The sequence below is a fragment of the Polypterus senegalus genome, chromosome 8 (genome assembly GCF_016835505.1).
Source record: "Polypterus senegalus isolate Bchr_013 chromosome 8, ASM1683550v1, whole genome shotgun sequence".
Taxonomy (NCBI): Eukaryota; Metazoa; Chordata; class Cladistia; order Polypteriformes; family Polypteridae; genus Polypterus; species Polypterus senegalus.
The window spans coordinates 175440727-175456284 of NC_053161.1; the positions used below are offsets into that span (position 1 = coordinate 175440727).

A 15558-nucleotide genomic window follows, 5' to 3' on the forward strand; every position below is an offset into this window, starting at 1 on the left:
AGGATTTCAATACTTTTTCACCTATCCTCTGTGGGTACTCTCTCTCTCTCTCTTATATATATATCTAAGTCCATGGCAAGCAAGACAGAGCCCCGCCCACCAACAATTCGCGCGAGAGCGAAAGCATTTGCCAAGAACGTTTTCTAGTGATGGGCGAAGTGAAGCCTCATGAAGCATCAAAACGTTTGAAGCAATTGTGTCGGAAATCGTATCGAAGCTTCGAAGCATTTGACACTCACCTCTGGGCAGGTTTCATTTCGAAATTCTACGCATAAGGGTCATAACTGGAAGCTATTTTTCCCCATATAATGTAATGGAGTCTTGAGTTGGAGATGGCCGCGGGGGGCGGAGTTTCGTGTGACATCATCACGCCTCCTACGTAAGTACGTAGAGCACAAGGAAGAACTCCAACAAAGAGCACAAAACGCCATTTCACAATTGAGAAGGCAGAAAAACATTATGAAGCAAATGATGCATATGCGGAAACAAAGCACGGCGTGAACCGTAAGTTTATATTAAATTAAGTTCATAGACAGGCTGCCACTAGCGTTTGTAATTTAGTGCCTGCCCATATAAGGCCTTCCATCAGCGGCAATCCAATACAAACACTGCCGCTAAATATTCACGTGTGAAGGACTGTGCTTATGCAGAGGAAGATGAGATGGTCAGGGTGGTGTTTGGCACAAACTCATTGAAACTGCGAGAGAAACTTTTAAGTGCCGGGTCTTAGCTGACATTACACGAGATGGCACCAGTACAGCTGGGAACCTTCGATGCAAGAACACCAAGCGGCTCACGTGAACTGACGCAGTGCACAGACAAAAAGCAACAGTTCCAAAGAGTGCTGAACAAAAACCGAATTACACAATTGAGAAGGCAGCAAAAATATGAAGCGCCTTATACATACAATCATATTCATAAGTGCAGCTACTGCGGAAACAAAGCACACGGTGGAAAAAGTGAATGTCCTGCTAAAGGAAGACAGTGTAAAAAAACCCGTGCATGCAGTTTGTCACATCACAGATAAAAAGGAAGACGAGCTGTTTATTGATGCAGTAAGGAACTAATCGATGAATGAAACCTCTTATCTTTACAACGATTGACAAACACGGAATGTAACTTGAACACATCCTACAAATACGAGCCTGATTGAAAGAAATAATGATAATCAAATCCTTGATGACAGCAACATTCAATAACACTCACAAAACAATTACTGTATATTGACAATCATGTTACGTTATTTTTAAAATGTTCCCTTTTCTTTTTCATAACTTCTACTTCTCCACTGCGATACACGGGTATATATATATATATAAATGTATATATATACCCGATCTACAATACATACTTTAGCATAGACAAGCCACACGCTGTGGCGCAATTGTAGAGTCTTCGCTTCTAACGCCGACATTCGAGGTTCGATTCCCGAGAGGGGGTGTACTGAGTATGTACGCGCGTTACCCGATTCATTTTACCTTCGCATCTCCTTGGTTTGGGACGTATGAAAAAATATTAGGTTAACGCAGAATCATGTTACGTTATTTTTAAAATTTTCCCTTTCTTAGCACAAGCACAGTTGAGAAGCTTCGATGCATGTACTCCATAACGCGTTAAAAAATAACGCATTTAATCACACTTTCAATTCCAAGCAAACGGAACTTTTGTCAATGCATGATTTCCTGGTACATCCATTACACTGATGCACACATCACAGCTACAAAAATGTTAGAGTCGGAATAAAGCGCGTCCTACGACTGATCATTTCGACTACCCGAGCGAAGCCTTGATAAAAGCATGGTTTTGTGCACACTGAAAAGCAAGCAAAATTAGATGCATTACAGAAAGCGGACTTTGTGGCTCTTACTGGGGATCATTGGACTTCCGTGACCGTTAGTAATTCTAAATACATCTAATTACAAAATGTTCAATGATCACACTGTTTTAGCCTAATGTACAAAATAATTTTGGCTAATGTTACTCAGAGTTTAAAGAGTAAGCTGGTCAAATTACCTTTTATGTTTCTGACTTATTTTTTTAAGAAGAAAAACTGCACTTTATGTTGAAATTTTGGTTATTATTATTTAAAGACAATACTATTCTGAAAATGTACTTAAAGTACTTAAACTACCACTTTATTTTTAAGTCTGCCCAATTTTAACCAGGGATGATATTTTTGTTTCTGTTTTGAATTCAAATGCAGTTTAAAAGCTTTTTTTCAGAAATTAAAACAGCTTCAGTTTACAATATTCATGTCCATGTCTATTATTTGATTCTGTCGCCCACTAAAACCGTTTTAAATTTAAAAAAAAAACATTTTCGATTTGGGGCAAATTTACGTGTGCGATTACATACGATTAATCAAGATTAATTCTTACACAGCCTCTAATTAATTGGATTAATTTTTTTAATCGAGTCCCACCCCTAATATATATATTTGTAGATATTTATATATATGTGTATATACAGTATATATGTAGATATGTATATGTTGTATATACAGTATGTGTATATGTGTGTGTGTATATATGTATATGTATATATATAACTGTATATATGTGTATAGATGTGTGTATATATATATATATATATATATATATATATATATATATATATATATATATGCCAGCAACACTCATATCAATGACAAAACAATTACATTAACAATCATCTTACGTTATATTTAAAATGTTTGCTTTTCTTTTTCATAACTTCTTTAACACACTACTTCTCCGCTGCGAAGCGCGGGTATTCTGCTAGTAACTCTTATTGCTTTTATTTTTTCTCTGCTACAGACTGACAACGAAGAGAAGGGTTCGTCAGCAACTTCTAGTGTCTGATGTGTAAAATATATATATATATATATATAACGCCGACAAGCAGAATGCACTATACGATAGCAAGAGTTAAAATAAGACGCCTCACTCATGGATTCCCGGCTCTTTCAGTTAGTATTTACCTTTGCACTGTATCATTATAATTGCTCCTGTTATTAGTATTAGAATTAACCTTCATCTTTTCTTGAGATCACATTTAATAGCCTTAAATGTTTTCCTTGGTTTGACTTAATTAAAATGGAGTAGACGGAAAATAATGGTTTATCTCTGTACTTTGCCAGGATTTAGGTAAGCACATTTGAGAAAGAAAAGGTGAAATCCTTAAATCAGTTGTTATTATTCGATCAAGTATTGAAATATTTCATTTATTAATACATAACAATATTTTGTGGAGCTAGAAAATAACGAATTAGCTACAACGAAATGACGCTGTCAATGGCTCAACTAACTAAGGTGGTTGCTTTTCATATTCTGAGCGTAGTGCTAGGCCGAGTTCGATCCGACTTAAAGACTCATCAAAATTAACATTAATAAAAAAAATGATCAGAATTGAAATTTTTATAACCAATTTAAACTAAATAATTTTGAGAGATACTGTCGAAGGATCGCATAAGAGATCTGTTCGGGAATCACCAAAAAATCGCCATCAAAATGCGATGTCTAATTGCGGATGGCAGCTCACGTATTTACATTAATCCATTTCTATTCATTGCCATTTGACGTCCATGAACCCCGCCATTGAATAAGGCAGTGGTTCTCAACCTGTAGGCGCGAAGTAACAAAACTACATTCTGATAATAGAACAATAAATACTGTATAGAGTTAGATAAATGTCAATAAAAGTTAAGTAGGTATAATCAAATATGCATCTACATTTCAAAAATATGTTGGGGGCGCGATTAAAACTGTTATGAAAACTCGGGTCGCAAATACTTAAAGGTTGAGAAAAGCTGGAATAAGGTGATAACAAACCCACTGTGGTAGATCAGGTTGAATTTGTTCTGCTGCACCAAACATTCAAAGGTGTCAATCCGGAGCACATCAGAGAGGCTGAGAGACACGGCGCAGATCAGTCACCGGCACACAGACACACACGGGACACTCCAATGTGAGCAGCGCACATATCAAGGTCGGCATTAAAGATTGAGTGCTGAGGCAACAAAAAGCAGCGGGATAAACACATCTGGACCTGATGTTGAAAAAACATTTGCTTTTAACAACAGCATCCCTTACTCCACCTTATCAATTTAATATTTAAAAATTTAAACCGCTAAACCTGCCATCAACAACTACAAAAACAGTTGAAATCGTTACTCAAATATTTTTTTTGTTATAGACATAAAACAAGATGCACGTTTCCATTTGATATATCTTTACTAGTGTTCTCGCCTTGCTCGCTTCCGGTCCACGCTGGAATTTGCTGTTAAAAAAAAAAGAAAATCAGACTCTTTTGGGTCATAATTCACAGGGGGTGGACGTGGGACTCGAACCCACGTATGCTTTATTATGAAGCGGTAACACTACCGCTGCACCACTACTATCTTCAGGGGATGGCATATAATGTATGTTTTTTTAATTTATACATGTTATGTATGCACTGAATTTGAAAACAATTATATATAGATGTATACTATATGACATACCTTCAGTGTTGCATGAAAACATTGCATGAGGCGAAGAATGGATATTTATGAGAGTATTATAGTGAGAGATGTGTCGTCACCCGTATTGCTAAAGCTCTTCGTTGCAGCATTATGCATTAAACAAGTCGGCGTTTGTATGTTGTATAATTTTATTTTTTGTCACAACGTATTATCGGGCACGATCATTTAACATGTATTGATCATTTGCAAACTTTCATTTCAATGGGAATTCTGTTGAGTTTTTTAACTCTGTTGATGCCATATGTAGCCTACTTCAAACGGGAGCTCGTTGAACAAATAATGAGTGGAAGCTGTACCGTGACTAAGATGTGTGTTACTGTGGCCGTGCTGCTTTTCTTTAAAATAAACAAATAAATGAAAGCGACGCGTTCTCTATCTCAAAGTATTACCCACAGGACTGAAGAAGCAGACTGCACAGAATTAATAGAAATCAGTGGCGGTGTTCGCGTGAGCTCTAAAGCAGAAACGGGAATCGAGAAAGTAAAGTGCAGTGAGCCGTAGAAAGCGGTAAAGAAATGACAAACAGAAATTAAGTGAAGCAAAATGAAAAATCCCACATTCCTTAAAGTGACGTACCCGACCTAGGATCGCTTACTTTTCTTTCGAAATATTGTGAGAAAACCGAGTCACTCAACCACACGAGCACAGCGTTTTCTCTTCTGCCTCCAGCGGACTGCACAGGTTTTGGGACGCTACTGTTTTCGTCCCCTGGATGACGTATTTGGAGTACTTTGACCCGTGACGTCACCGTAAGCGGCAGATACGGAAGTCGGTGAGCGGTTCTCGCTTGTGTGCAGCAAAAAGAAACAGGCGTCTGAGTAGGTCGTAATTTAAAAGTATCACATCGCATACAGGGTGAAGGTAAGTGATATGAGTTTGGGGCCGTCATGTTATGAATGTGTATGTTTCATTTGCTCCAGACGGAGTCAGTTTTGAAAGAAAATAATCATCGAGCGACGGAGGGTTAGTTTTCGTGGTTTGGGCACGTCAGTTTATGAATGCGTGAGTTTCCATCCGCTCCAGTCAAAGTAACTAAGTACAGCAGAGGTAAGCAGGCCGTTTGTGTCTATCACGTCAATTTCACTAACACACACAGCGCTTTAATTTGTACTTTTCTTTCTCCTTTATCATTCCGTGGTGTTCGTGTTCGTGATCGGGCGGCATTTCAGAAAGCAGCGATGAGTCAGTCGGGCTTTACACATATAAGAATAAGACAAACACGAACAAAAACAAACTGGAGTCCACGACCGTGGAGAAAAGTCGAAGTACACGCGAAACCAAGAACGAAAACAAATGTATAAAGGGAGAGAAGGTGTAGCGCTGTCGTGCTGGTATTCCTCGGGTAACCCGCCTGGAGAAGTCTAAACGTAATGTTCATATCTGTTAATGACGGGCGTCCATAATCAGTATGTGTGTATTTATATACACGGTTTAGCATTCTGAAACCTGCTTAATTCAATGTAGTCGGCGTATATTTACATGCATTGCATGGATGAACAATTAAACGGATGTTGTTTAGTTTCTCTCATAGCCTGTGTTATATGTGAAAGTCTGTTTTGCTGCTAAAATCCAAAACCAGTAAAGCATGTTGATGAATATTGGGAGGTTAATAGAGATTTGTGGTTGGTGTTACTGCCTTAAAGTTCCAGCAAAATTAATTTTATGGTCTGTATGCATTTTCCATGTGTCTCCTACTTATTTATTTTTATTTCATCCTTATTTCTCAAGATTCCCAGGTTTAGTGGGCTGGCAAACCTGACTTACTAAGGTAGTGGATACGCATGCAGTTGTACCCTACGATGGCCCGTAGTCGGTTCCTACCCAGCACAGCTACACTGGTTTTCTTCCCATATCTCAATGACATCAGTTTCTGTGAGCTTTGTACTAGATATAGAGATGAGGTGGATGGTAAAACTCATATGGCGGCTGCTCACTACATGTAGTTTTATCACACTGAGCTCGGCCAGGGTATGTGGGTCACCTTTTTGTGCCACTAGGAACTCTTAAGTGAACACCACAGACTGGCCTGGCATCCCTCTTCTCAGCAAGGCTCTTCTTGATTTAATTAAAATCTTCATGAGGGTCAGTAATTGGTTGTTCTTTAGGTGGACCTTCCCCATGGGGGTTACAAATGGTACATTGGTCAATGAGGAGCACAGATCTCCAGACAATGGAGCACTAAGGATGAGTGAGGCACTCAAGGTCTCAATACTGGGAGAAGTTATTTAGTAGGAGTTTATTACTATTTTTAAATATTTTTTTCTTATGGTTTTGTGTGTTTGCGTAAAACATTTACTTCTGTATGATGGATCTGATACACTTAATACTGGATTTGTGTTGTTGGAAACATCAATAAACTTTTGTTACAGAAACTTTGAAGTAAGATCTGCAAACATTCGTTAAGGCTTGCACTATTTAGTTGCTGTCCACCATTATTATGGAATATTTTTTTCCAGACAGTTTTATTTCTAAGCTCTCTGCTCACACGTATGATGCTCCTTATACACAACACTCTTTGAGTCTTTAAACTGTGAGGTCAAAGTTGATGTTATAGCTGTGGACAGAAGTAGATTATATTAGAAAATAATTCAATAAAGAGCGCAGAAAAAGATTATGCAAATTAGTAAAGTACATAATGATGCTGGTTCACTGAGTATTTTACTACACATCTTCACTGGGATTATATATATTTAGCTGTCTTTTGAATTTGAGTAGGAAATCTTCATAAATAATAGTTTTTATTACTGTGAAATCCTTCTAAATGTTTGATTACACACGGTAGACATCAGAAGCTGCTACATTGACAGTAAACCCCCAATTAGTAGTAAGTGAGTAGCCATTGTAGCAGTGTATTGGTCTGAAGAAGTCTAATCCTTATATTTTTCATAGGGTCTCTATCTGTGTGATTTTTAAAACTTCTTTAATGTTTTAAATCGGTGAGTTGAGATTTTTTAGCTCATCCTGATACCTGCCATTGTTGTATTTGTTTTTTACACTTGCAGTGTTCTTTCTAATGTACTGATCAGCTCAATTCTCTTCATGTTTTATAAATTTAGTAAAAGTTGGAAACCTGTGGTTGACACGGCCTTCCAAAATAAAGATTAGATGTTTGTCTTATTAAAAACTGTTCCTCGTGTGCCGTAATCCTTCTGCTATCCCTCACTTTTTATAATCTTTTCGTCTTTAAATGTGCTTTCACAACTCTTGTTAATTTGTAGCCAATATGTATTTCCTAAATTGAAGACCCGCTCTTCTGTATTTACATCTACTGATTTGACAAAATGCTTGCCTGCAAAATCCTTTCAAATGCCTGACAGTCCAGAGGATGAAGAGCACACCATAATTTGAGGTCAGATGTTCATATAATGACATCTTGTCCTCTCACTGTTTAATAGTACTGTGATTATTTTTTACTTTTTTAAATGTAGAGCCACCACACCATATTTTTAATAGGCCTGCCCTACCCCAATCCAGCTTAGTTCAGGACTGGGGATGTTCAAATCATAACACAGGCCAATATCACTTGTTATTTCTGTTCCTAAGAATTTGTTTGAAATGTCATAATTAAGCTTGACAACTTATCAGAGTTGTTATACAGTGATCCCTTGCTATATCGACCTTCGACTTTCGCGGCTTCACTCCATCGCAGATTTTAAATGTAAGCATATCTAAATATATATCATGGATTTATCGCTGGTTCGCGGATTTCTGCGGACAATGGGTCTTTTAATTTATGGTACATGCTTCCTCAGTTTGTTTGCCCAGTTGATTTCATACAAGGGACGCTATTGGCGGATGACTTAGAAGCTACCCAATCAGAGCAATGATATACGATATGCTTCCCGCGCGGTGCTTGATTGTTTGCTTGTTTCTGTCTCTCTCACTCTCTCTGCCTGATGGAGGGTGTGTGCACAGAGGCTGTTTGCCTAGAGGATACGGACGTTCCTCTAAAAAATGCCGCTTTATCGCGATGCTTCGGTATACTTAAAAGCCCAAAAGCACGTATTGATTTTTTGGTTGTTTGCTTTTCTCTCTCTCTGACATTCTCTGCTCCTGACATGCATTCTTTGAAGAGGAAGATATGTTTGCATTCTTTTAATTGTGAGAAAGAACTGTCATCTCTGTCTTGTCATGGAGCACATTTTAAACTTTTGACTAAAGGGTGTTATTTCATGTCTAGAGGACTCTAATAATGTTAACAGTGTGGGAGAGTTTATAAGGTCTTAAAATATATAAAAATAACCATACAAGCATATGGTTTCTACTTCGCGGATTTTCAGGTTTACAAGTTTTAGGAAAAATACAAGTTGAATCAAAACTTCAATCAAAACTCTACATAATTAATCTTAAGTCTGTATGAATTCTCAAAGGAAGCATAGAAAATGTGTTGTGAATTACAAATTAAAAAGCTAACAAAAATCCAGCAGACCATGTTGAACACAAATTGAAGCTCATGTAACACAGGCTAACAAGAAAGTGCTGACAATTGAAATACTGCATTTGAATTCTTCCAACTAAATGAGTATTTGTGTGAGACATGTAGTGTAGGATCATTTACTTTTTATTAAAAAAAAATCTACATATGCCAAGAATACATGACATGACAATTGATATCTATACTAATAAAAGGCAAAGCCCTCACTGACTCACTCACTCATCACTAATTCTCCAACTTCCCGTGTAGGTGGAAGGCTGAAATTTGGCAGGCTCATTCCTTACAGCTTACTTACAAAAGTTGGGCAGGTTTGATTTCGAAATTCTACGCCTAATGGTCATAACTGGAAGGTATTTTCTCCATTAACTGTAATAGAGTTGAGCTGGAAAGACGTGGGGCGGAGTTTCGTGTGACATCATCACGCCTCCCACGTAATCACGTGAACTGACTGTCAATGCAGTGCGTAGAAAACCAGGAAGACCTCCAAAAAGCGCTTAAGAAAACATGCATTATATAATTGAGAAGGCAGCGAAACAATAAGAAGCGAGTGAGTGACATATACTACCATATTCATGAGTGCTGCTACCTCGGAAAGAAAGCAAGCTGTAAACCTAAACTTTAAATTAAGTTCATAGGCTACCGCTGGCGTTTCACATGCCCACAGGTAATGCGGGATACAAGTTTAATGAGAGGACGCAGGATATAAACGAGAGTTTTGATCACTTTGTAACTAAGTTAAAATTGTAGGTGAAGGGTGTGCTTATGCAAATTCCGAGAGACTGTGTTTGTGGGGGATTGACAGTTAAGGCGGGTGGGGGACTCACGTCATCATCTCCCCTCCCATTCATCTCATTTAGCTCTGAGCTGAGCTCCGCGGCTAACGCTGTCTTCCGAAGCAACTTCATCAGACTGCCACCAAATACTCACAGAAAAATCCACAAGTTAATACACATGCTGTCTCTAGACTTTCTCCACACTGAATCCTCCAGGCACTACTTACAAAAGGTCACATTGACAATCGTGTTATGTTATTTTTAAAATATTTCCTTTTAGCACAAGCACAGCTGAGAAGCTTCGATGCATGTGCTCCATAAGCAGTTAAAAATAATGCATTTAATCACACTTTGCATTACAAGCAAAGGGAGCTTTTGTCAATGCATGATTTCCTGGTACACCGATTACATTGATCAGCATCCCGATTCATTTTACCCTCGCACCACCTTAGTTTGAGAAGAAGTATGAAAAAATATGAGGTTAACACAGAAAAACAGATCACCAATTCAAGCTTTATGAATAATCGATTCGCCATCAATAATTGTTTTGGTAAAGCCATCCTCCTTCTATTTTATAATTTTCCGCCACTAGCCATGATTAAATGAGCGGTAAAAAGTAAGAGCAAAGCGAGGGTGACTTATTTAGGCAGGCATATATATGACAGCAACACTCATGACAATGTCAATCATGTTACGTTATTATTAAAATGTTTCCTTTTCTTTTTCATTACTTCTTTAACACACTACTTCTCCGCTGCTAGTCGCGGGTATATATATATATATATATATATAGATAGATATATATATATAGATATATATATATAGATATATATATATAGATATATAGATAGATATATATAGATAGATAGATAGATATGAGAACAACACTCATATCAATGACAAAACAATTACATTAACAACCATGTTACGTTATTTTAAAATTTTTCCTTTTCTTTTTCGTACCTTCTTTAACACACTATGTATATATATATATATATATATATGTATGTATATATATATGTATATGTATGTATGTATGTATATATGTGTGTGTGTGTGTAAAAAAAAAATGTATGTATGTGTATATATATGTATATATATATGTATGTATGTTTATAAGGTGCACAAGGTTCGAGCCGCATGTAGACGGCGCTGGAGCATTTTTTTGGACTTTTTTTGTTCTTCAAAGTCACCAAAGCGCCGTGCAAACTCAGTGCGCTCAGTTTATCAGCAGAGTGCGTATTTGGGAACACCGTAGTGACGACTTGGTTTAACATTACTTGGCAACAGGGAAAGTGGGGCAAGTGGTTGTGTCTCCCATAAAAGCAGCTTCACTTGAAATCACTTTGTGATTGTGCACGGGTAAAAACGTCCGCTGAAGTGTCAGATTCTTCTTTAACTCTTCTGCTTTCTGTATCTTCTGCATTGCATTCAGGTCTTTCAGGTTACCCTGATGTTTTGTCTCATAGTGCCGTCTTAGATTAAATTCTGTAATTACAGCCACATTAGCTCCACAAATGAGACACACGGGTTCAGTAAACATATACTCAGCCTCCCATCGGTTTTTAAAGGCTCTATTTTCAGAATCAACTTTTCTCTTCAGCATCGTGTGAGCTAGCTTCGCAATAACTTGCAGCATCTTAAGCTAGACTTGATTAACGCGGTAACTGTTCGGCAAGGCAGCTGAAGCGATGCATTATGGGATCTGTAGTTTATTGTGTTACCAGCGCTTCATATACCCGGGCTTTATTAACAATAATACAGTATATAAAATGATCTCGCGGGCCGGATATAATTACACGCAGGGCCGGATGTGGCCCTTGAGTTTGACACACATGGACTAAATAGAACTTGAAAAGATATATTTTTTCAAATGTGATCGCACAATTCAGATAGAGTTGGCGCGACTACAGCCTGCATGCCTCAATAAGTCATCCTCCCTTGCCCTTACTTTTTACCGTTCATCTAATGAATACACTGAGTATGGCTTTACCAAAACAATCACTGATGGCGAATAAAGTATCCATTATTCGAGTATGTAGATCGGGTTATATATATATACATATATATATATATACCCGCGTATCGCAGCGGAGAAGTAGTGTGTTAAAAAAGCTAGAAAAAGAAAAGGGAACATTTTAAAAATAACGTAACATGACTGTCAATATACAGTATTTGTTTTGTGAGTGTTACTGAGTGTTGCTGTCATCAAGGATTTGATTATCATTATTTCTTTCAATCAGGTTCGGATTTGTAGGATGTGTTGTGTTCAAGTTACATTCCGTGTTTGTCAATCGTTGTAAAGATAACAGGTTTCATTCATCGATTCGTTTCTTACTGCATCAATAAACAGCTCGTCTTCTTCTTTATCTGAGACCTGACACACTGCATGCACGGGTTTTTTTTACACTGTCTTCCTTTAGCGGGACATTGACTTTTTCCAACGTGTGCTTTGTTTCCGCAGTAGTTGGATTTATGAATATGCTTGTATGTATGAGACGCTTCATATTTTTTGCTGCCTTTTCAATTGTGTAATTCGGTTTTTGTTCAGTGCTCTTTGGGACTGTTGCCTTTTATCTGTGCACTCGTCCAGTTCACGTGAGCCACTCGGTGTACATGCATCGAAGGTTCCCAGCTGTGCTGGTGCCATCTCGTGCTATGTCCATGGCTGTATTTAATGTTAACTTAGTCGTGGCACTTAAAACTTTCTCTTGTAGTTTCGCTGAGTTTGTGTCAAACACCACCCTGACCATCTCATCTTCATCTCCATAAGCACAGTCCTTCACCCGTGAATATTTTTACCCGTGGCAGTTTGCTATTGGATTGCCGCTGACGGACGGCCTTATATGGGCAGGCACTAAATTACAAACGCCAGCGCAGCCTGTCTATGAACTTAATTTAAAGTGTAGGTTTACATCGTGCTTTGTTTCCGGAGTAGCAGAACTCATGAATATGGTTGTATATGTCACTCGCTCGCTTCTTATTGTTTCGCTGCCTTCTCAATTATATAATGCATGTTTTCTTCAGCGCTTTTTGGAGGTCTTCCTGGTTTTCTATGTACTGCGTGATTACGTGGGAGGCGTGATGATGTCACACGAATCTCCGCCCCCACGGCGTTGAAGCTCATCTCCATTACAGTAAATGGAGAAAACTGCTTCCAGTTATGACCATTACGCGTAGAATTTCGATATAAAACCTGCCCAACTTTTGTAAGGAAGCTGTAAGGAATGAACCTGCCAAATTTCAGCCTTCCACCCACACGGGAAGTTGGAGAATTAGTGATGAGTCAGTGAGTGAGTGAGTGAGTGAGGGCTTTGCCTTTTATTAGTATATATATATATATATATGTGTATATATATATATATATATATATATATATATATATATATATATATATATATATATGTATATATATATATGTATATATATATATGTATATATATATATGTATATATATATATATATATATATATATATATATATATATATATATATATATATATATATATATATATATATATATATATATATATATATATATATATATATATATATATATATATATATATATATATATATGTATATATATATATATATATATATATATATGTGTATATATATATATATATATATATATATATATATATATATATATATATATATATATATATATATATATATGTGTATATATATATATATATATATATGTATATATATATATATATATATATGTATATATATATATATATATATATATATATATATATATATATGTATATATATGTATATGTATATGTATATATATATGTATATATATATATATATATGTATATATATATATATATATATATATATATATATATGTATATATATATATATATATATATATATATATATGTGTGTATGTGTGTATATATATATATGTATATGTATGTGTGTATATATATATGTATGTATCTATACTAATAAAAGGCAAAGCCCTCACTCACTCACTGACTCATCACTAATTCTCCAACTTCTCGTGTGGGTGGAAGGCTGAAATTTGGCAGGTTCATTCCTTACAGCTTCCTTACAAAAGTTGGGCAGGTTTTATATCGTAATTCTACGCGTGAATGGTCATAACTGGAAGCAGTTTTTCTCCATTTACTGTAATGGAGATGAGCTTCAACGCCGTGAGGGCGGAGTTTCGTGTGACATCATCACGCCTCCCACGTAATCACGCAGTACATAGAAAACCAGGAAGACCTCAAAAATGCGCTGAAGGAAACATGCATTATATAATTGAGAAGGCAGCGAAACAATAAGAAGTGAGCGAGTGACATATACAACCATATTAGACAGGCTGCCGCTGGCGTTTGTAATTTAGTGCCTGCCCATATAAGGCCGTCCGTCAGCGGCAATCCAATAGCAAACTGCCACGGGTAAATATTCACGGGTGAAGGACTGTTCTTATGGAGAGGAAGATGAGATAGTCAGGGTGGTGTTTGACACAAACTCAGCGAAACTGCGAGAGAAAGTTTTAAGTGCCAGGACTAAGGTAACATTAAATACAGCCATGGACATAGCACGAGATGGCACCAGCACAGCTGGGAACCTTCGATGCATGTTTACCGAGCGGCTCACGTGAACTGACGCAGTGCACAGATAAAAGGCAACAGTTCCAAAGAGCGCTGAACAAAAACCGAATTACACAATTGAAAAGGCAGCAAAAAATATGAGGCGTCTGATAAGCATATTCATAAATCCAGCTACTGCGGAAACAAAGCACACGGTGGAAAAAGTCAATGTCCCGCTAAAGGAAGACAGTGTAAAAAAACCTGTGCATGCAGTGTGTCACGTCTCAGATAAAGAAGAAGACAAGCTGTTTATTGATGCAGTAAGAAACGAATCGATGAAAGAAACCTGTCATCTTTACAACGATTGACAAACACGGAATGTAACTTGAACACAACACATCCTACAAATACGAGCCTGATTGAAAGAAATAATGATAATCAAATCCTTGATGACAGCAACACTCAGTAACACTCACAAAACAATTACATTGACAATCAGGTTATGTTATTTTTAAAATGTTTCCTTTTCTTTTTCATAACTTCTTTAACACAGTACTTCTCCGCTGCGAAGCGCAGGTATTTTGCTAGTAACCAATATAAGGCCTACGGTTCTTGGTTTTTAATACACAGGTTAAAATCGGAAAAAGCTACCCACAGAAAAATAAATGCTAAACTTAGATTACGTTAAGAATTCTTAACAGAGCAGTTGATTTAGTTCATGTTTTGTTTTTGTTTAGATTACAAACCTATGAGTGTAGTTGAGTTTATTTAATAATAGATTGGTTCATATCAACTGTACTCTGCAAATGATGGTATTTATCTCTTACATGTGCTAGTATTGGGTAGGATGCCGACTCAAATCTCTTGACTACCAGAAGGACCCTTGAGCGAGGCCCTTAACCTGAACATTTCTTCAGGGGCTCTTGCTGTACAATGGCCAACCCCACACTCTGTCCCATATAGGTCATGCGAAAAGACAATATCGCCTCAGGGATTAATACAGTGTACCAAATTAAACAAAATATATATACAGTATATCTTGTATTGTAGTTAGAGTTATTAACTGAGTTAACTGATGTATTATCAACATGTAATTGTATATATAGTAGCAGCTTTGAAAAGGGAACTTACTACGATTATTTAATTCATGCTCAGTAATGGACTTCTCCAAAAATAGCAGTCAAACGCTCAACTACATTTATCTTTATTTATTTGGCTGATCCCTTTATTCAAGGTGACTTAAGATATTTATGATACAATTGGTTACTTTTCTTTTTTGGTTTAAAAATAAAC

General features: G+C 36.9%; 1 protein-coding gene and 1 pseudogene across 1 annotated transcript in view; one reads left to right on the forward strand and one right to left on the reverse strand.

The window, feature by feature from the left end:
• Positions 1-5197, reverse strand: part of LOC120533412 (gastrula zinc finger protein XlCGF26.1-like) — an 80464-nt gene extending 75267 nt beyond the window's left edge. Inside the window, exon 1 of the mRNA XM_039760277.1 lies at positions 5097-5197. The gene's annotated coding sequence lies outside the window, so the exon portion shown is untranslated. The remainder of the gene's footprint in view (positions 1-5096) is intronic.
• Positions 1-15558, forward strand: part of LOC120534718 — a 278943-nt pseudogene that overhangs the window by 244253 nt on the left and 19132 nt on the right.